Consider the following 24,603-nt stretch of genomic DNA (forward strand, 5'->3'; position numbering starts at 1 on the left):
TCCCTTCTCCCACATTCAGTCCCCACTCAGTTGTCCATGTCCGTGGGTCATTTATACATGTTCTTTGACTAGACCCTTCCTATTTTTACCCTCTTCTCTCCCTCCCACATCCCCCTTTGTCACTGTTAGTCTACTCCTTGTTTACATACCTCTGGTTCAATTTTGCTCATTTGTTTGTGTTGTTCATTAGTTTCCTGTAATAGGTGACAGCATAAGGTATTTTTCTTTCGTTGCCAGGCTTATTTCGCTAAGCATAGTTCTCTCTAGTTCCATCCATGTTGTTGCAAGTGGTAGAAGTTCCTTCTTTCTTTCTGCTACATAGTACTCCATTGTGTAAATGTACCACTGTTTTTTGATCCACTCATCTACAGATTGGCACTTAGGTTGTTTCCAGCACTTGGCTATTGTAAATGGTGCTATGACCATAGGGGTGCATAGGTTCTTTTGAATTGGTGTTTCAGGATTTTTTGGATATAATCCTAGCGATGGAATTGCTGGTTCAAAAGGCAGTTCCATTTTCAGTTTTTTGAGGAAATTCCAAACTGTTTTCCATAGTGGCTGCACCAGTTTGCATTTCCACCAGCAATGCACCAGGGTTCCCATTTCTCTGCATCCTCTCCAGCACATGTTGTTTGTTGATTTGTTGAAGATGGCCATTCTGACTTGTGTGAGGTTGTCTGCCTCAAATTTTATACCCACAATTAAGTGCTTGCAGTGTCTTAATCACTAAGAACTATAGAATAGGTGAAGAAATAAACCTTAACCTCAAGTTTCTGGAACAAATATCAAAGCCAGACTTCAGAACTGGGACACCAAGGAAGTTGCTATTTAATCTACATCAGGAAGCTTCTAGCTCCAGAACCATATATCCACTGCCATAATAATAATAAAATATCCTGCAATCTTGACACCATCAGTACCAGTGTCCTGCAGAACCACACCACATCTGCTGTGATCAACACCAAGAAAATTAACATTCCACATCTTACCTCTCAACACCCATGAAGCTAGTTACTTGACATTGGGACCTCTCTTAGCATTGACTCACAAAAACACTGCCTTCCTTATTCTACACAAGAGCATCTGATTGGCTTACTCTCATATATATGCAGAACCCAATTGCAAGGGGTTCTATAGAACATATATTTTAATTTTCTGGCCTCTGTGCCACAGGACAGGACATTAGGTCAGTGTTTTTTATACTGCAGGTCATAATCCATTAGTGGATTATAAAATTAATTTAGGGAGTCATGACTTGTGTATATTAATGAAATAGAATGGTATGGGATAGATTAGAACATATTATAATGCATCTTCAGGGTTACTACTGTTACATGGAAATTTTGTTTCAGTTATAGAATAATGTAATATGGGTGTGTCCTGGGATACCATAAAAAATGCACTTATGACTATAGGTTCCAATCCATAAAGTTTTAAATACATTATACTAGCAAATGGTTTTCCAACTCTAACCTGCATATGAAACCCCTGACGTGTTTACTAAAGCACCAAAACCCCACCCCAAACTTCTGATTCAGGTCTGGTGTGAGGCCCAAGAATTTACATATCTAACAAGTTTCCAGGTGATGTTGGTGCTATTGGTCCAAGAAACATACTATGAGAATAATTGCTCTAGAATAATGGTTCTCTTCCCCCTTTTATTGAATCTACTGCTTGACATAACACTGGTTAACAAAATTATACATGTTTTAGGCACACAATTCTATAACACATCACCTGCACATAGTATTCTGTGTTTATTATCCCCAGTTAAGTCTCCTTCCATCACCATTTATCTCCCCTATACACTCCTCCACCTCCCTCTACAACCCCCAATGGGTAATCACCACACTGTTGTACATGTCCATGAGTTTTTTCTCTTTTTTTTGTTCAATCCCTCCAGCCCCCCATTAGCCCCCTCCCTAACAGCTGTCGGCCTGCTCTCTATGAGTCTGTCCTATTTTGCTTGTTAGTTCATTTTAGAGTAGTGGTTCTTAATGCTGGCTGCACATTAGGAAGTCATCTTTGGAGACATTTTTATTGAAATATGATACATTTGGCATATAACATTGTGTAAATGTGCACAATGTTAATTTTTTAAAGATTTTATTTATTTCTTTTTAGAGATAGGGGAAGGAAAGGAGAAAGAGAGGGAAAGAAACATCAATGTGTGAGAGAAACATTGATTGGTTGCCTCTCACACATGCCTCAACTAGGAACCAGGCCCATAACCCAGGCATGTGCCCTGACCTGGAATCAAATCATCAACCATTTACTTTGTGGAACTATGCTCAACCAACTGAGCCATACTGCTCAAGTCAATATGTTAATTTGATACACTTATATATTTTATTATGATTGTCATTGCAGCAATAATTAACAGCTTTATTGTGTTACATGCTTATCATTTCTTTTAAGTGGTAGGAATAGTTAAGTTTTAGTTTCTTACCAAATTTGATGATTATAACACAATATTGTTGTCTATTGTTACTATAATGTGTATTAGCTCTCTAGGGTTGTTTTCTATTCTTGCAAATTTGTACCCTAATCAACTGTCTTACCCTGGCCCCTGGCATCCCATTCCCTGGTAACCACTATTTTACTTTCTGAACTGTGGAGCATTTAAAAGCCCCAATGTCTCAGCTGCATTGCAAAAAAAACTACTTGAGACTCCCTGGGATGAGATGGGGTCATCGGTTTGTCAAAGTTGCCCTAGGTCACATATGCAGAACTGGTGGGTCCCACACCCATGTGTAGTAGATAAAAATTTTGGAGGGATATCTCATAAGTGAGGAGTCCCACTCTCATACTAGACCTCCAAGTCGAGAGTTTCAGTGCCAGGAAGATAAGTCCCCAAAACTTCTGGCTGCAAATACCATCAAGGATTAAGTTGGTGGAAGAAACTTCTGGACCCCCAAGCAGTTCCTCTTAAAGAACCTACACACAGACTCGCATACTCAGACTCACTCCCTCTGAGCTCCAGTGGCATACTGGGAGAAACTAAAGTGTCTGGCATCAAGTAGAGCAGAGGCCCTTGTCCATTTTCTAAGCCCTCTCCCCAGAGAACCGCTGAGCTGGCAAGCTTGTGCCATATCTGAAACTCCATCAAACTGGCTAACACCTTGGAGATCAGCAGAGACTCGACCACACCCAATTTACAGGTCCACCCAAGCTACTATTCCATATGAATGGCTGGGCTTGGCTCATGCTTCACAACTTTCTAAATTCTCTCAAACAAGCAACAGCTGACCTCAGTGAGCCCTACCCAGCACTAGCAGCAGCCAGCCTAGATTCGCAGATTGGCTTCACCTGGGAATCGCCAAGCCCAGCATATGTAGCAGCTGTCTCAGATCACTTTATAGATCAGGCAGGGTGATCCTGGACAAAACACAGGTGAGGGCTAACCTTGGCCTACACACCTGGGAAACCCCAGGGACAGCACACCCAGTGGACACCTATAGACCACATCGGAGCACCACTACCCTGCCCCTGCACATGGAGGGCAGAGCTTCGTGGTCAGTGGTCATAGTCAATCTTTGGAGCTAATTGGCCTGGGTAATTCTCTCCATTGGTCTGCCAAAAGCAACCAAAGCTCATCTACAAGAGGAGCGCATACTCATCCCATACAAAAGGTACACCTCAAGTACCCAGCTTGTGTGATAGGAGAGGCTGTGACATTGAGCCCTACAGGACACCCACTGAATTAGGCCACACTACAAGGCACAGAGTCAAAGCAGCTCTACCTAATACATAGAAACAAAAACAAGGAGGCTGCAAAAATGAGGAGACAAAGAAACATGGCCCAAACGAAAAAAAGATCAAAACTGCAGAAAAAGAGCTAAATTAAATAGAGATAAGCAATCTATCAGATGCAGACTTCAAAACACTGGTTATAAGAATGCTCAAGGAACTTAGGACCTCAGCAGCATAAAAAATACCTAGTTAGTAACAAAGAATACAGAAGGAAGATGGCGGAGGAGTGAGGGGAGGCTGCACTTTCAGGCTCCTGAGACCCGTCTACAGTTTGGGATAATTGCAGACAGAACTTCTCAGTGAGCAGCTGGACACTGGCAGGAGTCGAGCCATGGCACTGCTGGATTAGAGAAAATCCATCTGGGAACAACTGGTTTAATGAGGATAGCAGAGGAAAAGGGGACAAAATGGGATTCCTGACTGGGGCGGCTGTCCGAGCTGCAGCTGGAAGAACACAAAGGCTTTTTGGCGACCACAGGCTAACCCGGAGAGGAGTCGGGAGGAGAGCGGATCTCTGCCCGCTGGCAGAGACGGGACTCGACCAAGTGGCATTGGCACTGAAGGACAGGAGACAGCATGCTGCCGGGCAAGTGAGAACATAATTCTCCTTTATATTTTTCTCTAGTGGACGGTGGAGAGGGGAGGAAAGTTTGGGGGTGGTAGGCCATTCTTGAGGAGTGCAGGCGCAGAGGTGTGCTCATCCACTCCCCAACCCTACCCTTGGGTCCTGGGGGCGCGCATAGGGAAGTGCTCTCATTCACTGGCCCAGGTGCATGGGGCACTGAGTCCAGGTGTCCATCGGACACTCCCCAACAGACATAAGATCAGTGTCCCAATGGGAACAAGGAAGGCCCACTGAACACGCAGACGACTGTGCGCAGACACCCCTAGCAAGCTCCCTTGGGCACTGGGCCCCAGGCTGGAAAGCAGATCACTAGCTCAGGCTCTGTTTGCCTGCCCAGAGAGGTGAGGGAAGGCGGGCGGCTGCAGCACGGGAACAGCGGGCAGCAGCGACTCACAGTCGCTCACTTCCACTGTGCACAAGTGTCCAGGGCCCCGCCCTAAGAGGAGAGAGACCAACTCCCGGAGCTCAGCTCAGCAGGACTAAGGGCACCGGCGCGCAAGCGCAGAAACACCTTGGCCTGGCAACAATAGGTGCCAATTGCAGGGCAAGTCCTCGGCCGCCCCGCCCATGCAGGGACGCTTGCAGGGATACCTCAGCTGGCTCCAGCGGGCAGCAAGGGAGCGCGCTGTGCCAGCAACCGTGGACGCACACCATTGTGGCAAGAAACAAGAACCTCTGAACCGCCACACTAGACCACCTGCAGACACAGAAAAAGAAGACGACACACCAAGGCTAAACTGAGTAAAAACATCCTTTTTTTTGTTTTTATTTTTGTTTTCTTTTTTTTCTCTTTCTTCTTTCTTTCCTTCTTTTTTCTTCTTTCTTTTCTTTCTTTCTTCTTTTTTCTTGGGTTTTGTTTGTTTGTTTTATTTGTTTTGTTTTTTGGGGGGCCATTTCTTCTTTCTTTCTTTCTTCTTTCTTTCTTTCTCCTTTTTTCTAGTCATTTTTTTTCTCCCCTTCCAAAAAGAAAAACAAACTTTATCTCTAACGTGTTGCATATAACCTCTCTTTCTCATTCTTTCTCTTTGGTCGTTGTTTGTTTGTGTGTCTAGTTTAGCCCCCCTATCACTCTAAATAATAGAATATAATTACTATATAAACCCAATACAATACCATCCCAATTTCTTACTATATTATGCATTTTTCCATCCTTTTCTTCTATTTTTATAAACATACAATGTAAATATTACCTACTGGATTGCATAGTCTCAACTATAATTAATCCATCACACCCTCTATCAAAAATTATATTTTTCCTCCCACAAAACAACTCTTATCTATTCTTCTTATAGTATAAAAGCTCTAATCTCTTTACATTTATATTAATACAGGCTTGTTGGCTAACGATAGCGGGATAGAGGGTGGGGGATATTTTTTGAGGGTGTGGGTCTCCTGCCTGGGCTGTGTTTATGTTTTTAACAGCATATCCACAAAATAACTGAAGACAAAGTGGATAGAGTGACTCTCAACCAACTAGGCAGAAGAAAGATCCTACCAAAAAACATCTGAAATATAACCAGACAGCATAAACAAATGACATAAAGGGTAACCCAAGAACATCAGGCTCAGGATATCAAAGAGACTGCACCACTGAAACCCCCAGATCTCCCATAAAGAATCTGACACCACAAAGGAGGGAAGTCAAAGCAGACCATCCCCCCGCCAAAAAAAAAAAAAAATCAATAAAAACAAACAAAAAGAATCCAACATGGTAAGATGCAAAAATAACCCCTCAATGAAAAGAAAAGAGGAATCCTCAGAAAGAGAGATAGATGAAATAGACATAGCCCAAATGTCAGACATGGAATTCAAAACAATGGTGGTAAAGAAGCTCAATATACTCGGCATCCTTAGAAAAAACTATGAAAACCTCCAAGGAAGTTACCAGCAGCTCCAAGAAAATTACAGGGAACTTGCAGAGAACTATGCCAGCATAAAAAAAGACATAGAAACTGTTAACAAGAACCAGGAAGAACTGAATAATTCAATCTCTGAACTGAAAAACACAGTAGAAACAGTCAAAAGCAGACTAAATGAAGCAGAGGATCGGATTAGTGAGTTAGAAGATAATGTAGAGAAAAACTCCCAGACAATACTGCAAAATGAAAAAAGATTGAAAAAATATGAACAAGATATAAGGGAATTACAGGATAGCATGAGAAGCAATAATATCAGGATCATAGGAATTAGAGAGGGAGAAGAAAAGGACCATGGGATTGAAAAACTGATAGGAGAAATAGTGACAGAAAATTTTCCGAACCAGATGAGAGAAAAACTTATACAAGTTCAGGAAGCACAGAGAGTTCCAATGAAGAGGAACCCCCAAAACCCACTCCAAGGCACATCATAATTAAAATGGCAACATTTCAAGACAAAGAGAGAATCCTAAAAGCAGCAAGAGAAAAACAGCAAATAACATACAAGGGAGCTCCTATAAGGCTATTAACTGATTTTTCAACAGAAACATTACAAGCCAGAATAAAATGGTCAAAAATATTTCAAGCAATGAAAAACAAAGGCCTACAACCAAGAATACTCTACCCAGCAAGGCTCTCATTCAAAATAGAAGGTGAAATAAGGAGTTTCTCAGACAAAGGAAGACTGAAAGGATACATCTCCACCAATCCAGCATTGCAAGAGATGCTAAAGGGAGTGTTCTAAGAAAAAAGAAGAACAGAACAAGAGAGGAGAGGAACAGAGGTACAAAGAGCAATGAATAAATACACATCAATAATAACCTTAAAGGTAAATGGATTAAATGCTCCCATTAAAAGACATAGGGAAACGGAATGGATAAGAAAACAGGACCCATATATTTGCTGTCTACAAGAAACACACCTCAAAACAAAAGATTTACACAGACTGAAAGTAAAGGGATATAAAAAAATATTCCAAGCAAACGGACGAGAAAAAAAAGCTGGGGTAGCAGTCCTCATATCAGATAAAACGGATTTCAAAGCAAGGGCAATCAAAAGAGACAAAGAAGAACATTTTATAATACTTAAAGGAACAATCCATCAAGAAGATATGACTTTGACAAACATATATGCACCCAACATAGGAGCACCCAAATACATAAAGCAAATACTAGAAGACCACAAAAAAGATATCAACAAAAACACACTCATAGTAGGGGACTTCAACACTCCATTATCAACAATAGAGAGATCATCAAAGCAAAGAAACATCAAGGATATACAGGCATTGAACAACACACTAAACCACATGGACCTAACTGATATATATAGAACTTTCCACACCAAAGAAGAAAATATACATTTTTTTCAAGTGCACATGGGACATTTTCAAAGATAGACCACATGATAGGACACAAAACAAGCCTCAACAAATTCAAGAAAATTGGAATCATATCAAGCATCTTTTCAGATCACAATGCCTTGAAACTAGAAATCAACCTCAGAGAAAAAAATCAAAGACACCCAAACTCATGGAGATTGAATAACATGCTATTAAATAATTAATGGATTAACAATGACATCAAAAAAGAAATCAAGAAATTTCTAGAAACTAATAATAATGAGCACACAACAGCCCAAAACATGTGGGACACAGCAAAAGCAGTCCTGAGAGGGAAGTTCATAGCAATACAGGCATATTTAAAAAGGATAGAAGAATCTCAAATAAAAAATCTAACCCTAAAGCTACAAGAACTAGAACAACAACAACAAACAAAGCCTAGGACAAGAAAAAGGAATGAAATCATAAAGATCGTCGTTGGCAGCCGTCCGTCTCGAGAGACGATGGTGTAGCTTCTTAAGAGTCTATCTGCACCGCCGAGAATGGCTGTGCAGTCCAACTCGGGAGTGACACGGCATCCGTCCCCTCCCGTGTTGAATCGACATCTTGCGATGACGCTGGAGTGTCCCCTCCAGTGAAGCTGAAGCTACAGAGCCTGGGCAGGGTGATATGGAGGGTCTGCTGTTGCCCATGCAGCAGACCCCCCCTCTCTTCGCAGCTGAAGGGTCCAAGGGAAAGACGGAGTCAATACAGCTTGGCTTCAGGTGCGCCGCAGGAGTTGCCGGTGTTGACTACAACGTCAAACCGCCTTAGGGACTCCGGCTCCGGATTTTCTGTCGGGGTTTACTCCCTTAGCCTTTCCCCTGAAGAGGTATGCCGCAAGGCAGCGGAGGTTTTTTGGAATCAGAGTTTTCCTTCTCTGATGTGCCCTGACTGGAAGATCGAACCAGCGACACTTAGCTCACAGGCCGACGCTCAATCCACTGAGCCAAACCAGCCAGGGGGATCAGAAAGATCAGAGCAGAACTAAATGACATAGAGACTAAACAAAAAACCCAAAAGATCAACGGAACTAGGAGCTGGTTCTTCAAAAAAATAAACAAAATCGACAAGCCTCTAGCCAGGCTCATCAAGAAAAAAAGAGAGAAGACCCAAATAAACAAAATCAGAAATAAAAGAGGAGAAATCACGACTGATACCACAGAAATACAAATGATAGATAGAAATTACTACAGACAACTGTATGGCAAGAAATTTGACAATCTAGAACAAATGAACAAATTTCTAGAAACATACAACCTTCCAAAACTGAATCAAGAAGTGGAAAGTCTCAACAGACCAATAACAAAGAAGGAAATTGAAACAGTAATCCAGAATCTCCCTGCACACAAAAACCCTGGACCGGATGGCTTCGCAGGCGAATTCTACAAAACATTCAGGGAAGAACTAACTCCTATCCTCCTCAAACTGTTCCAAAAAATCCAGGAAGAGGGGAAAATCCCAAACTCTTTCTATGAAGCCAGTATTATCCTAATCCCAAAACCAGGTCCAGACACAACAAAGAAAGAAAACTACAGGCCAATATCACTGATGAACGTAGATGCTAAAATCCTCAATAAAATATTGGCAAACAGGATCCAGCAATACATAAAAAAGAACATACATCATGATCAAGTGGGCTTCATTCCAGGGATGCAAGGATGGTTTAGTATTCGCAAATCAATAAATATAATACATCACCTAAACAAAATGAAAGACAAAAATCACATGATCATATCAATAGATGCAGAAAAAGCATTTGATACAGTACAACACCCATTTATGATGAAAACACTCAGCAAAATGGGAATAGAGGGAGCATACCTTAACATAATTAAGGCTATATATGAGAAGCCTGAGGCCAACATCATACTCAATGGACAAAAACTGAAAGCATTCCCCCTGAACTCAGGAACTAGACAAGTTTGTCCACTCTCACCACTCCTTTTCAACATAGTGTTGGAAGTCCTAGCCACAGCAATCAGACAAGAAAAAGAAATAAAAGGCATCCAAATTGGGAAAGAGGAAGTAAAACTTTCATTATATGCAGATGACATGATAGTATACCTAGAAAATCCTATAAACTCCACTAAAAGACTACTCTATATAATAAGTGAATTTGGCAAAATCGCAGGGTACAAAATAAATATACAGAAATCTAAGGCATTTCTGTACACCAACAATAAAATAGCAGAGACAGAGACAAAAAAGAAAATACCATTTACTATAGCAACAAGAAAAATAAAGTACCTAGGAGTAAACTTAACCAAAGAGATAAAAGACCTGTACTCTGAAAATTACATAACATTGAAGAAAGAAATGAAGGAAGAAACAAATAAATGGAAGCAAATACCATGTTCTTGGATAAGAAGAATCAACATCATAAAAATGGCCATACTACCCAAAGCAATTTACAGATTCAATGCAATCCCTATTAAAATACCAATGACATATTTCACAGATCTAGAACAAATACTCCATAAATTCATATGGAACCAAAAAAGACCCCGAATAGCAAAAGCAATCTTGAGACAGAAGAGCACAGCAGGAGGAATCACAACACCAGATATCAAACAATACTACAAAGCCACTGTAATCAAAAGAGTATGGTACTGGCATAAGAACAGACATATAGATCAGTGGAACAGAATACAGAGTCCAGAAATAAACCCAGGCCTCTATGGTCAACTAATCTTTGATAAAGGAGGAAGGAACATAAAATGGAGTGAGAAGAGCCTCTTTAACAAATGGTGCTGGGAGAACTGGATAGGGACCTGCAAAAAAATGAAACTAGACCACCAACTTACACCACACACAAGAATAAACTCAAGATGGATCAAAGACTTAAATGTAAGCCGTTACACCATAAAAGTCCTTGAGGAAAACATAGGCAAGAAAATATCAGATATCTCACGTAACAATCTCTTCACGGATACATCTCCTACAGCAAGAGAAATAAAGGAAAAAATAAATAAATGGGATTACATCAAACTGAAGAGTTTCTGCTCAGCAAAAGAAAACATCAGCAAGATGAAAAGGAAACCAACCATATGGGAAAACATATTTGCCAATGACATCACAGACAGGGGACTGATTTCCAAAATACATAAAGAGCTGATACGACTAAACATCAAGAAAACAAACAACCCAATTAAAAAATGGGCAAGGGACCTGAACAAACACTTCTCCGAAGAGGACATACAGAAGGTCCATAGACACATGAAAAAATGCTCAACATCATTAGCCATCAGGGAGATGCAAATAAAAACCACAATGAGATACCATTTTACACCAGTCAGAATGGCCATCATCAACAAATCAACAAGCAACAAGTGCTGGCGAGGATGTGGAGAATTGGGAACCCTACTGCACTGTTGGTGGGAATGCAGACTTGTGTAGCCATTATAAAAAACAGTATGGAATTACCTCAAAAAACTAAAAATGGAACTGCCTTTTGAACCAGCGACTCCACCACTAGGATTATACCCGAAGAATCTTGAAACACCAATTCAAAAGAACTTATGCACTCCTATGTTCATTGCAGCACTCTTTACAATAGCTAAGTGCTGGAAACAACCTAAGTGCCCATCTGTAGATGAGTGGATCAAAAAACTGTGGTATATTTACATAATGGAATACTATGCAGGAGAAAGAAAGAAGGAACTCCTGCCATTTGCAACAACATGGATGGAGCTTGAGAGAATTATGCTTAGTGAAATAAGCCAGGCAAAGAAAGAAAAATACCATATGATATCACCTAATACAGGAAACTAAAGAACAACACAAACAAAGGAACTAAATAGAACAAAGAGCAGAATAGCAGTCAATAGGGGGGAGGGGAGAGAGAGAGAAGGGGGATAAGTAAGGGAAGGGATTAGTCAAAGAACCCATATAAAAGACTCATGCACAGGGACAACGGGGAGGGATATGATTGCAGGAGAGGGGGTGGGTTGGGTGGGGGAGAGAAATTAGGGGAAAAGGGGACAACTGTAATTGAAAAACCAAAAAAAAAAAAAGATAAAAAAAAAAAAAGAAAACAAACAACCCAATTAAAAAATGGGCTAAGGACCTGAACAAACACTTCTCCAAAGAGGACATACAGAAGGTCCATAGACACATGAAAAAATGCTCAACATCATTAGCCATCAGGGAGATGCAAATAAAAACCACAATGAGATACCATTTTACACCAGTCAGAATGGCCATCATCAACAAATCAACAAACAACAAGTGCTGGCGAGGATGTGGAGAAACGGGAACCCTACTGCACTGTTGGTGGAAATGCAGACTGGTGCAGCCACTATGAGAACAGTATGGAATTACCTCAAAAGATTAAAAATAGAACTGCCTTTTGAACCAGCAACTCCACTACTAGGATTATACCCGAAGAATCTTGAAACACCAATTCAAAAGAACTCATGCACCCCTATGTTCATTGCAGCACTGTTTATAATAGCTAAGTGCTGGAAACAGTCTAAGTGCCCATCTGTAGATGAGTGGATCAAAAAACTGTGGTATGTTTACACAATGGAATACTATGTAGCAGAAAGAAAGAAGGAACTCCTGCCATTTGCAACAACATGGATGGAACTAGAGAGAATTGTGCTTAGTGAAATAAGCCAGGCAAAGAAAGAAAAATACCATATGATATCACCTAATACAGGAAACTAAAGAACAACACAAACAAAGGAACTAAATAGAACAAAGAGCAGAATAGCAGTCAATATGGTGGAGGGGAGAGGGATAGAAGGGGGATATGTAAGGGAAGGGTTTAGTCAAAGAACCTGTATAAATGACTCATGGACATGGACAACGGGGAGGGTTATGATTGCAGGTGAGGGGGTGGGTTGCGTGGGGGAGAGAAATTGGGGGAAAAGGGGACAACTGTAATTGAAAAACCAAAAATAAAAATAAATAAAAATGAAAAAAAAAAGAAACAAAGAATACAGTAATTGAAATAAAGAACAGTTTACAGGGAAACAACAGTAGAGTGAATAAAGGCAAGAATCATAACAATGATTTGGACATAAGGAAGGAAAAAATCAGAACAAGAATAAAAAAGAATAGTATAAGCAGCCTCTGGGACAACTTCAAGAGGTCCAACATTCACATCATAGGGGTGCCAGAAGGAGAAGAGAAAGAGCAAGATATTGGAAATTTATTTGAAAAAAAATAATAAAAGGAAACTTTCCTAATTTTGTGAAGGAAATAGTCATGCAAATCTAGAAAGCATAGAGAGTCCCAAACAATATGGGTGCAAGGAGGCTCAGTCCAAGGCACATCATAATTAAAATGCCAAAGGTTAAAGATAAACAGAGAATCTTAAAAGCAGCAAGAAAAAAAGAAGTTAGTTACCTACAAGGAAGTTTCCACAAGACTCAGCTGACTTCTCAAAAGAAACTTTGCAGGCTAGAAGGGATTGGCAGAAAATATTCAAAGTCACAAAAAGCAGGGACATACAGCCAATATTGCTTTACTCAGCAAAGATATCACTTAGAATTGAAGGGCAGATAAAGAGCTTCCCAGACAATAAAGAACTAAAGGAGTTCAACATCACCAAACCATTATTATATGAAATGTCAATGTGACTAATTTTAAAAAAAGATCAAAACTTTGAACAATAAAATGGCAAAAATACATATGTGTCAATAATTGAATCTAAAAAACAAACTAAGCAAACAAGAACAGAGACAGAATCATGGATATGGAGAGAATTTTTATGGTTGCTACATGGGAAAGGGATGTGGGTGAATGGATGAGGAGGTGAAGAGATTAATAAGTACAAGTAGATAGTTACAAAATAGCCATGGGGACACAAAGTACATTATAGGAAGTAGAATAGCCAAATGACTTATATGCACGACCCACGGACATGAACAATGGTGGGTTGATTGCCTGTGAAAGTGGGGAGGGTACTGGGTGGAGGGGGACAAAGGGGGAAAAATCAGGACAACTGTAATAGCACAATCAATAGAATATAATTTAAAATAAATAAATAAATTACAAGAAAGAAAGAAAGTTGTCCTATGTGATTCCAGTGTAAATGAATGACTGAATTCCAAGAATGAAAAGTACTGATCTAGGATGACAGAATAGACGTTGAGCATCTATCTACAGGTTTGTTTGTTTTTTAACCATACTTGGCTAAATCTTGTATTCTTTAAGTTATCACTTCAGGAGCTACTTTAGAACTTCTTGACCAACACAAAGTATCATACATTGGAGAAAGTGTGAGACTTGAAATCAGGAAACTAGCCTTTAAGTATTAACTCTGTTTCTTACCAGCTATGTGATGTTGGGCAAGGCCATAAGCCTCTGTTTCCACATCTGCATAATTCAAAAGCTAGCCAAAGTCTTTTCTACACCATGGAATAGATAGATTGCATAATAAAAGTAAAAATAACTTTATAAATAATGAAGTTACCAAGATTAAAGCCTAGGGTCCAAGGAGAACGCAGAGTATTGAGAAATGAGGGAAAATATTTTGATTAGGGTTAAATGTTTAAGGGTCTTCTATGTCTGAACATTATCCTGGAGTTTGGACAGTATGCTTTGTAGTGGAAAATTTTAAGCAAAATAATTGATATGAATGATTTGTGCTGTTTTTCAAGCAACAACTGTGGTGTCCAAGTTTCTCTGATAGGAAATATAAGAAAAACTCAGAAAACAGTTATGAGGCTGTCATAGAAGAGCAGGTGAGGAGAGGATGATGATCTGAACTAAGACAATGGAGATGGGGACCTAGAGGGAGATGGTACTTCAAGACATCGCTTAGCAGGACAAAGAAGTCTCAGACGAAGCCATTAATAGAGAAGAAAATTCCCTTTGGTTATGTTCAGATGTGATACCAAAATATTCAGACTTTTTAAATAAGATGTCACCCATGAACTGATATATGTTATCTCATCATTGGGTTAGATTTTCAAATAAAGTGTGGAATATTTTGAATTATTTTTATATTTATTATAGATTAAGGAAAATAAATCACAGTTTCAGTCCAATCAGAATTTGCTCAATACAATTTCACATTTTTCACAAAATAAAATATTATTCTTTAGTTATGATGAAGAAAGACATAATGGTTACTCTATGCTAACAAGGCATCATGAACAGAAAGGAGCCAAATGTAATTTTTTCTGCCAAAAGTCTGACTACTGTGAGGCACACACACTGATCACAAAATAGAGCTAACAAATATCTTTCAAGAACCAGACCTGGGAAAATGCTGTACACTGTGTCCCTCATAAAGAGTCATCATATGTAAAACAAAGAACATTGTACAACAAAGAAACATGTTCACTTCTGCTTAATGCAGCATTTCCCATCATTATAAGACTATGAAAACCTCTTCATTATTTTAATTTATTAATAATATCAATTTACATTCTGTGAAAATAGTGTAAATCACAGCATACTTTGGGAAATATAAGTTTACAAAAATGGTCTCCAAACTTTTATATAATATACTGCAAGGACTATTATATTTATATATTACTTATATTTTATATATATTATACAACGATAGTACTTAAATATTACACACATTGTATAAATAATGAAACCATTAAGATAGTGTGATATAAAATAATAAACTTTTAAATGTATTTTTATTTATTCACAATTTTAAAATTCTATATTAATATTAGACCAAGTAGGTTTAAAAGCAAGGAAAATTACCAGGCATTAAAAAATGACATCATACAATGTAAAAGGCTCAATTCACTAAGGAGACATAAGAATGATAAATGTGCATGCACCAAACAACAGAGCTTCAAAACACATGAAAAAAAATCTGATAGAACTCAAAGGAGAAATGGATACACTCATAATACAGATAGAAAATTTCTAACACTTCTGTCTTAGTATTTAACAGAATAAGCATACAGCAATTGAACAAGGACATCAAAGAACTGAACAAAATTAACTATCAGCTGGACCTAATTGACATTTATTTAAAGAATATATCACTAAGCAGCAAAACTCTCATTTTTTTCAATTACTTATAGAAAGTTCACTAATACGGGCTATATATTGGATAATAAAACATATTAACAAATGTAAACTAATTGAAATGATACAAAGTATATTCTCAGACACTAATGGAATTAAACTAGAAATTAAATATAGAAAGACATTTTGAAAATCCCCAAACTCTTTGAAATGAAACAACACACTTCTAAATAATCATGAGTCAAAAAGGAAGTATTAAGGGAGGCAAAAAAATTTTAGAAGTGATTGAAAAATGAAACCACAACATAACAAAATTTGTGAGATGAAGCTAAAACAGTCAATACACCAATTTAAAAAACAATTGGCAGTCCTGACCAGTGTGGCTCAGTTGGTTGGGTGTCATCCAGTAAGCCAGTTGGATTCCCAGTCAGGGCACATGCCTGGTCAGTGGGTTCAGTCCCCAGTCAGGGCACATTTGAGAGGCAACCAATCAATGTTTCTTTCTCACATCAATGTTTCTCCCCCTCAATCTCTCCCTCTCTTCCACTCTCTATAAAAATAAATAAATAAAATCTATTTTAAAATCACCTATACTATACAGAATAATCTATAATTAGGGAGAAATGTATAGCATTAAATGCTTCTATTAGTAAGAGGGGTCTCAAATCAATAAGTTTCAAACTTAAGAAACTGAGAAAAAGAAGAGCAAAAAATAAGTCCAGCAGCTCTTATTCACATTTTGCCCTCAGATGGCCAGTGAACTTGTCTGTCGTAGAAAATATTTTTAAGGTCACTAATTTCATTTCAAAATGTAGCTTCTACTTTGCACCACAATATATCCTAACAATCAAATCCACATAACCAGGTTCATATAAACTTCAATACACTGGACTTGAAGCAACAAATGGTGGAGGAGCTTCTGACAATCTGCCTAAATTATGGGATTCCACTTTCTCTCCAGAAACTATGGACACTGAGGATGACACACAACAGCCTTCCATGCAGATGGACCAAATTAGGCCATCATTGTCAGTCTGAATACTAATTAGGCTAAAGCTTAATTTTTTTTATTAAAAAAAAAATCCTTGACCTCTGGTCAACATGCAGGCATAGGTAAACACAGCTCTCAACCTCACACAACCACAGCAAAAATTACAACTAAATTACAAAACTACTATCACCCAGAATCATCAGAAAATCGAGCTTATAAAAGTCTGACAACCAAGGAATTAAAGAAGTTACATTCACCCAGACAGGTAGGTGGGAAAGAGACATGGAAACATGTGTGAAGATGCAGAGACTCAGAATGAGTGGTTCCACACCCCAGTGTGGTGGACAAAAATTGGGAGGGATACCTCTGGAGCAAAGTATTCCAGCCTCACACCAGACCACCTAGCCCAGGGTTCCATTGCCATGAAGATAAATCCCCATAACTTCAAGTTGTAAAAATCAGTGGGGCTGTGGATGTGGAAGAAACAGCAAGGTTCTCAGACATCCTCTCTTAGATGGCACACAATGGACTTAGGACTTATGCAGACTTATTCCCTCTGGGCTCCTGCACTGGGAAAGCATCTGGAAGGGCACCAGTGGCATATGGGGAGAAACTGAAGTATCTGACATTAGGGCAAGTGCTGGGGGACAGCTTCCTCCAAGACAAAACTTCAGAGACCAGGCAGAGACCATTGTCCCCTTTCTGAGCCCTCCTTCACATAGAGCCACAGAGCAGTTACACCATATCTGAGACAACCATCAACCTGGTTTACACGGGTTGCCCACGCTGGCAATTACATAAGGCTCTGACCCATCTAACTTATGGGTGCCATTTTCTACAATAGGACACACTACTAAGATGGGGAGTCAAAGCAGCCCTACCTAATACATAGACACAAACAGGGAGGCTTCCAAAATAAGTAGACAAAGAAACATGAGCCAAATGAAAGAACAGATCAAAACTTCAGAAAAAGAGCTAAATGGAATGGAGATAAGCAATGCATCAGATGCAGAGTTCAAAACACTGGTTATTAGAATGCTCAAGGAACTGATTACTTCAAGAGTATAAAAAGACCCAGGCAGAAATGAAAGTTATACTAAGAAAAATAAATAAAATTTTACAGGGAACCAGCAGTGGAATGGATGAAGCCAAAACTCAAATAAATGATTTGGAACATAAGGAAGAAAAAAATCGAACCAGAACCAGAAGAAGAAAAAAGAATAAAAAACAAAACAAAACAAAAAAAAAAAGGATAAGCTAAGGAGCCTCTGGGAGAACTTCAAACATATCAACATTCAAATCATAGTGGTGCCAGAAGGAGAAGAGGAAGAACAAGAAATTGAAAACTTATTTGAAAAAATAATGAAAGAAAACATTCTCAATTTGGCAAAGGAAATAGTCATGCAAGTCCAGGAAGCACAGAGAGTCCCAAACAAGATTGACACAGACAAGACCACATGAAGACACATCACAATTAAAATGCCAAAGTTTAAAGATAAAGAGAGAATATTAAAAACAGTAAGAGAAAAGCAGTTGGTTACCTACAGAGGAGTTCCCATAAGACTGTCAGCTGATTTCTCAAAAGAAACTCTGCAGGCTAGAAGGAACTGCAAGAAATATTATGTTAAAGGGACTTAAGAAAAAAGGTCAAAACTATAAATGTTAAAATGGCAAAAAAATTACAACTATCAAGAAACTAAGTAAACAAAAACAGAAACAGAATCATAGATATGGAGATCATTTGGAGGGTTATCAGTTGGGAGGGAGAAGGGGGAGAATGGGGGAAAAGGTTCATGGATTAATACAAATTTGTAGGTACAGAATAGACATGAGGTGTTAACAGTATAGAAAATGGAGGAGGCAAAGAACTTATACACATGACTCATGGACATGAACTAAGGGGGGGATTATCAGAAGGATTGAGGGGTACCCAGTGGAGGGGGGCAGCGGGGGGAAATTGGGACAACTCTAATAGCATAATTAATAAAACATACCTTTAAAATCCTAATATTTGCTTCCCATACCACAGTGTATCATCTTGTGTACCCCAACTCAGAATCTTCAAGGTTAGAGAGTAAAGTGGCAAAAGGACATAGTTATGAAGCAGTTTCATTTATGAGATGCTTCCATGGTATTCATTCACAATTGACAGAAGATACTGAGCCTAAAGTGAAACTATGTAAAATGTTTCTATTTCTGAGGCTGAAGTAATCCTTTGAAGAACACATTGAATTTTCTTAAATTGTCAACCAGTAGGTTTCTCAGTCTTCTTGGATGTTGTACTGTGACTGTCTCTAAATGCCACCTTCCACTATCAGTCTGATATTTAAAACCAGCTGGCCTCACTCCACTGCCATCCATTATGTTGCATTGTTTTACAAGAAATGTGACTTCTCTGGCAGAGGACATGTTGATCCCAAGGAAACTGTATTTCAGTTTTACCATGTGGATTTTTAAAATATATTTATCCTAGACACAGAAAATGTAACTTTGAAACAACTGAACTTTTCCAAACAAATACTAGATTTATGTATGTGGCTCCATTCTCTTAAGATGACTTAATTCTAAATATTTTTAAAATAAAGTTTAAAATCCCACCTTTGGCTCAAAAGCATGCAAGGGAGTTGGCTCACAATACTTTCAAGTTCAGGACTATTTTCTGTTGCTAAGAAACTCGCATATGCTTAAGGATGACTTAAGATCACTGGTAGAAAATATATTCAGAACCTAATATCTGAATGGCCATTTTTACACACAAAAAAAAATCTTGGTTAGGTAGATTTTCAAAGAGAAGGTAACTTCCTTTATTTGAACAATGATAAGAGCTTAATCCTGAAATTTAAGCATTACTCATCACTACCTTAGTCAATTTTATTCACTATTCATGGTGACATTGACCCTATTAGAGCCTGAATTTTCCTTCTAAAACCCAAATATTTGCACTGATACAAAATGAATAGGAAGGTGCAATACCGAACTATTGCACACATTTACATATACTGAGTAATTAATTATCTGTTAGTGCATAATAAATTACTACATAAATTTTGAGCTTCGTCGGCAGCCGTCCGTCTCGAGAGACGATGGTGTAGCTTCTTAAGAGTCTATCTGCACCGCCGAGAATGGCTGTGCAGTCCGACTGGGGAGTGACATGGTATCTGTCTCCTCCTGTGTTGAATCGACATCTTGCGATGACGCTGAAGCTACAGAGCCTGGGCAGGGTAATATGGAGGGTCTGCTGTTGCCCATGCAGCAGACCTCCCCTCTCTTCGCAGCTGAAGGATCCAAGGGAAAGACGGAGTCGATACAGCTTGGCTTCAGGTGCGCCGCAGGAGTTGCCGGTGTTGACTACAACGTCAAACCGCCTTAGGGACTCCGGCTCCAGATTTTCTGTCGGGGTTTACTCCCTTAGCCTTTCCCCTGAAGAGGTATGCCGCAAGGCAGCGGAGGTTTTTTGGAGTCAGAGTTTTCCTTCTCTGATGTACCCTGACTGGAAGATCGAACCAGCGACACTTAGCTCGCAGGCCGACGCTCAATCCACTGAGCTAAACCAGCCAGGGCACACATTTTAAATGCTTTTAGTTTTATTATTATTATTGCCTTCAACCTGTTCTATGGCCATCTGCCATCTTCTCCAACTCTGTAAAGGGCATCCAGTTGCTCAAACCAGACTCCAGGAGGTAGGTCACTGCCCCTTCTTTACCTTTATCTGACATCAGCAAATCCGGCCCCAGAACTTTCCAGAACCCATCTCCTCCTCTCCAGCACCATTGGCCTCTCTGGGCCCAGGCCATCAACTCTTTCAAACCCTCCAGGACCTATGACAGCCTAGTCCCTGATCTCCCTGCTTCTATTCTCTCCTCCCCCAAATGTACTTCCCACAGTTTTGAGCTTAAAACCACACATTTATTATCTTTTAGTTTATGTGAATTAGGAACTGGTCCTCTGCTTCAGGAAGTCCTATAAAGCTGCAATCAAGGTGTCAGCCAGGGCTCGGATCTTATCTGAAGCTCAGCTAGGGAACAATTCCCTTTTAAGATCACTACATGAGTGTACTTAGGATTCAGATCCTTTTGGATTGTTGGACTGAGGATCCAGGTTCCTCATTGGCTGTAAGCCAGAAGTTGCCCTCAGTTCTTTGTCACATCAGCCTCCTAAACAAGGCAGCGAAGAAGAGTCTGGATAGCAAGATGGAGCTTATAATCTCTTATAAGCCAATCACAGTAGTGACATATCCTCATAGTTGAGATAGCCCACTGAAACAAATTACTCAAGTGAAGGAAATTACATTGGAATACTTGTGGGTTATCTCAGAAGCTACCTACTACACTGAGACACAAGATTCCTCATTCTTTTATTATGATCACTTTCAGCCTTCTCATTTCTTAAGTATATTTTGTTGATTATGCTGTTACATTTGCCCCAATGTTTCCCCATTGCCCTTCTCCACCCAGTACTCCCCTTCCCTCCAGCAACACCCCCCCCCTTAGTTCATGTCCATGGGTCATGCATATAAGTTCTTTGGCTTCTCCATTCCCTATATTATTCTTAACATCCCCCTGTCTATTTTGTATCAACCAATTATACTTCTTCAACCCTGCACCATTTCTTCCATTCTCCCACTTCCACCTCCCAGCCAATAACCCTCCAAATGATCTCCATATCTATGGTTCTGTTCCTGTTCTGGTTTTCTTTGTTTTTGTTAAGATTCAGTTGTTGATAGCTGTGAGTTCATTGTCATTTTAATGTCCATAGTTTTGATCTTCTTCTTTTCCTTAAATAAGTCCCTTTAACATTTCATGTAATAATGTCTTGGTGATGATGAACTCCTTTAGCTTTACCTTGTCTGGGAAGCACTTTATCTGCCTTTCCATTTTAAATTTTAGCTTTGCTGGACAAAGTAGTCTTGGTTGTAGGTCCCTGCATTTCACCACACTGAATACTTCTTGCCAGTCCCTTCTTTTTTTTTTTTTTTAGGTAGATGAGGCTACTTTATTTAACGACTGATACATGTAATTGCCAAGGCCACTATGTACAGGTAAGAGAGCTTTATTTCTTGGTCTCTTCCTCCTTGGAGAATGTTTTGATGATCTCCTCCTTCTTGGCCTGGAGCCGCTCTTCACGGCACTTGCGAGCTTCCTTGGTCTTAGACCTGCGGGCCTCAGCCTGGTCAGCCAGAAGCTTCTTGCGAGCCTTGTCCGCCTTCAGCTTGTGGATGTGTTCCATGAGAATCCGCTTGTTTTTGAACACGTTACCCTTCACTTTTAGGTACAGGCTGTGGTACATGTGGCGGTCAATCTTCTTAGATTCACGGTATCTTCTGAGTAGCTGGTGAAGAATTCTCATCCTCCTCATCCAGGTGACTTTCTCAAGCATTCGCGCATTGGCAGTACCCTTTCGCTTACCTATGTCCATATGCCTGCCCTTCCTGCGGGCCAAGGTGTTTTTCCGGCATCGAGCCCGGGAATGGACAGTCACAGGCTTCCGGATGATCAGCCCATCTTTGATCAGCTTCCGAATCTGCTGACGGGAGTTGGCATTGGCGATTTCATTGGTCTCATTGGGGTCCAACCAGACCTTCTTTTTGCCACAGCGGAGGACACTGGAGGCAAGCCTCTTCTGAAGCCTGAGCATACTCATGGCTGCTACCCCAATGGCGAAAGGAAAGGCCTCGCCAGTCCCTTCTTTTGACTGCAAAGTTTCTTTTGAGAAATCAGCTGACAGTCTTATGGGAACTCTGATTTCCTCTTACTGTTTTTAAAATTCTCTCTTTATCTTTAACCTTTGGAATTTTAATTATGATGTGGTCCTCTTTGGGTCCAACTTGTTTGGAACTCTCTGTGCTTCCTGGACTTGTATCTCTATTTCCTTGGCCAAATTACAGAAGTTTTTTCCGTTACTTTTTCAAATAAGTTTTCAACTTCTTGCTCTTCCTCTTCTTCTGGCATCTCTGTAAGTCAGATGTTGGCACTTTTAGAGATCTCCTAGAATCTTCTTATACTCTCCTAATTTTTATTAAAAATCTTGTTTCTTTATTCTGTTCTGGCTGAATGTTTATTTCTCCCTTGTGTTCCAAATCATTTATTTTAATCCTAGCTTCCTTCGCTTCACTGTTGCTTCCCTGTGGATTTTTCTTCATTTCACTTAGTGTAACCTTCATTTCTTCCTTTATGTTGTTGCCATACTCAGTAAGTTCTCTGAGCATCCTGATATCAGTGTTTTGAACCCTGTATCTGATAGGCTTGCTATCTCCATTTCATTTAGTTCTTTTTCTGGGGGTTTGTTCTGCTCTTTCATTTGGGCCATGTTTCTTTGTCTCCTTATTTTGGCAGCCTCCCTGTGTTTGTCTCTGTGTATTAGGTAGAGCTACTTTGAATCCCCACCTCAGCGCACCTGTTAAGTTGGATGGGGCATAGCCTTAGGTATTTTCCAGGGTGGGGCAACCTGGCTCTCTGCTTTGTGGCTCTGTGTAGGGGGAGGAATCAGAGAGGAGACAATGCCACTACCTGACTTCTGCAGGTTTGCCCAGCACTTTCTCTGTTTCTAGTCATTTCACCCACTTTCTGTATGAAATTGGTGCCTTTCCAGCTTTTGTCTTATTGGTGAATGACAGAATGGGTGGGTTTGCATATATTCTAAGCCAGTGTGGGCCATCTAACAGACTCCCCTGAGAAACCAGCAGTGTCTTCTGTCACCCCAACCCCCACTGTTTTTCATAGCTCGAAGTTATGGGGCTTTATATTCCTGGTGCTGGAACCCTGGGCTGTGCGTTCTGGCCTGGGGTTGGGATCACTTGCTCCTCAGGTATCTCTCTCTGTTTTTATCCACCACATGTGAATGTGGGACCCACCATTCCACTGCCACCACTGCCTCTCCATGCCACACCACATCTCTTCAGCTCTCTGCCTAGGCTTCACATCTCTGTCCCTCCTATCCATCTGGATGAATTTGGCTTCTTTAAATCTTTGGTTGTTGGACTTCCATACAGTTAAGTTTTCAGGCAGTTGTGGGTGCTTTTTGTTTTAAGGTTAGTTGTAATTCTTCTTGTGGTTGCATGAGGAGGTGAAACGTGTTTACCTATGTCTCCATCTTACCAGAAGTCACCTCCTTTCTTAATAACACATACAGGACATGCACAGAATAAAAAAATCTTTTTTGTTTACAAGTAGCAATGTGCCAGTGAATTCAGCCAGATTATAGGACTTAGACCAAGAATTTTTATTTTTCAACTTCTGATAACAATACCTGTTTTCCCTTCTTGATTTATAATCTTTACCACTGGTAGAGTCTGAATATATATTTTTTAACAATTTAAAAATTGACTACAACATTTTTCAAACAATAAATGCCACATGGTAGTTACAAGTCAGGAACATGTCTTGAGCCTCTGTTAGCCAACTAAAAGACTGAATATATTAGAATCACTGGCTTTGTCTGAGTTTCTCTAGGGAGGAGATTTTAGACAGGTATTTAAGTGCAACTGTGTTTTGTAGAGAGGCATTAACAGAAAGCATTAGCAGGAGAGTGAGGAAATAAGAATAGATGCAAATACAGCCAATAAAAAGTGTTTTTAAGCTAGTTACCAGTGTGGAAACTGGAGGTCAGTTCCAGTGGGGAACTGTGGGAGACAGTAAAGAACATACCTCAGAGGTATCCCCACTAAGATAGAAGAAGCTGGGGTACTTTTCACTAACCATTTAATGTAATTATTTGAAGAATGCCTTTGGAAGCATTAACTCTGGCTTATTGTGTGTAAGGGTAGAACATACTCCCTTGGCCAAAGGGGTTAAAAAGTCTTCTGGAAGGGTCATGGGTGTTCACAGTAACTATCCTTCAGCATGTAGAGGTGAGTGTGGAAGAAATATGGATGGGGCAACAATAGCATCTGCTATAGTCACTGTAACTGAAGAGCTTCTGAGATCATCCAGTCCTTTCCATGTTTTCATCAAGAGTTATACCTAAAAACATCCCTAAGGAGACAAGCAGT

The 24,603-nt window shown here is 39.8% G+C and overlaps 1 pseudogene; it reads right to left on the reverse strand.

Moving 5' to 3' along the window:
- Positions 1–21,665: 21,665 nt before the first annotated feature.
- Positions 21,666–22,283, reverse strand: LOC149991519 (large ribosomal subunit protein eL19 pseudogene; annotated as a pseudogene).
- Between the last annotated feature and the right edge of the window lie 2,320 nt (positions 22,284–24,603).

This window comes from Furipterus horrens, unplaced genomic scaffold (assembly GCF_987537825.1).
Source record: "Furipterus horrens unplaced genomic scaffold, mFurHor1.1.pri manual_scaffold_17, whole genome shotgun sequence".
Classification (NCBI taxonomy): Eukaryota; Metazoa; Chordata; class Mammalia; order Chiroptera; family Furipteridae; genus Furipterus; species Furipterus horrens.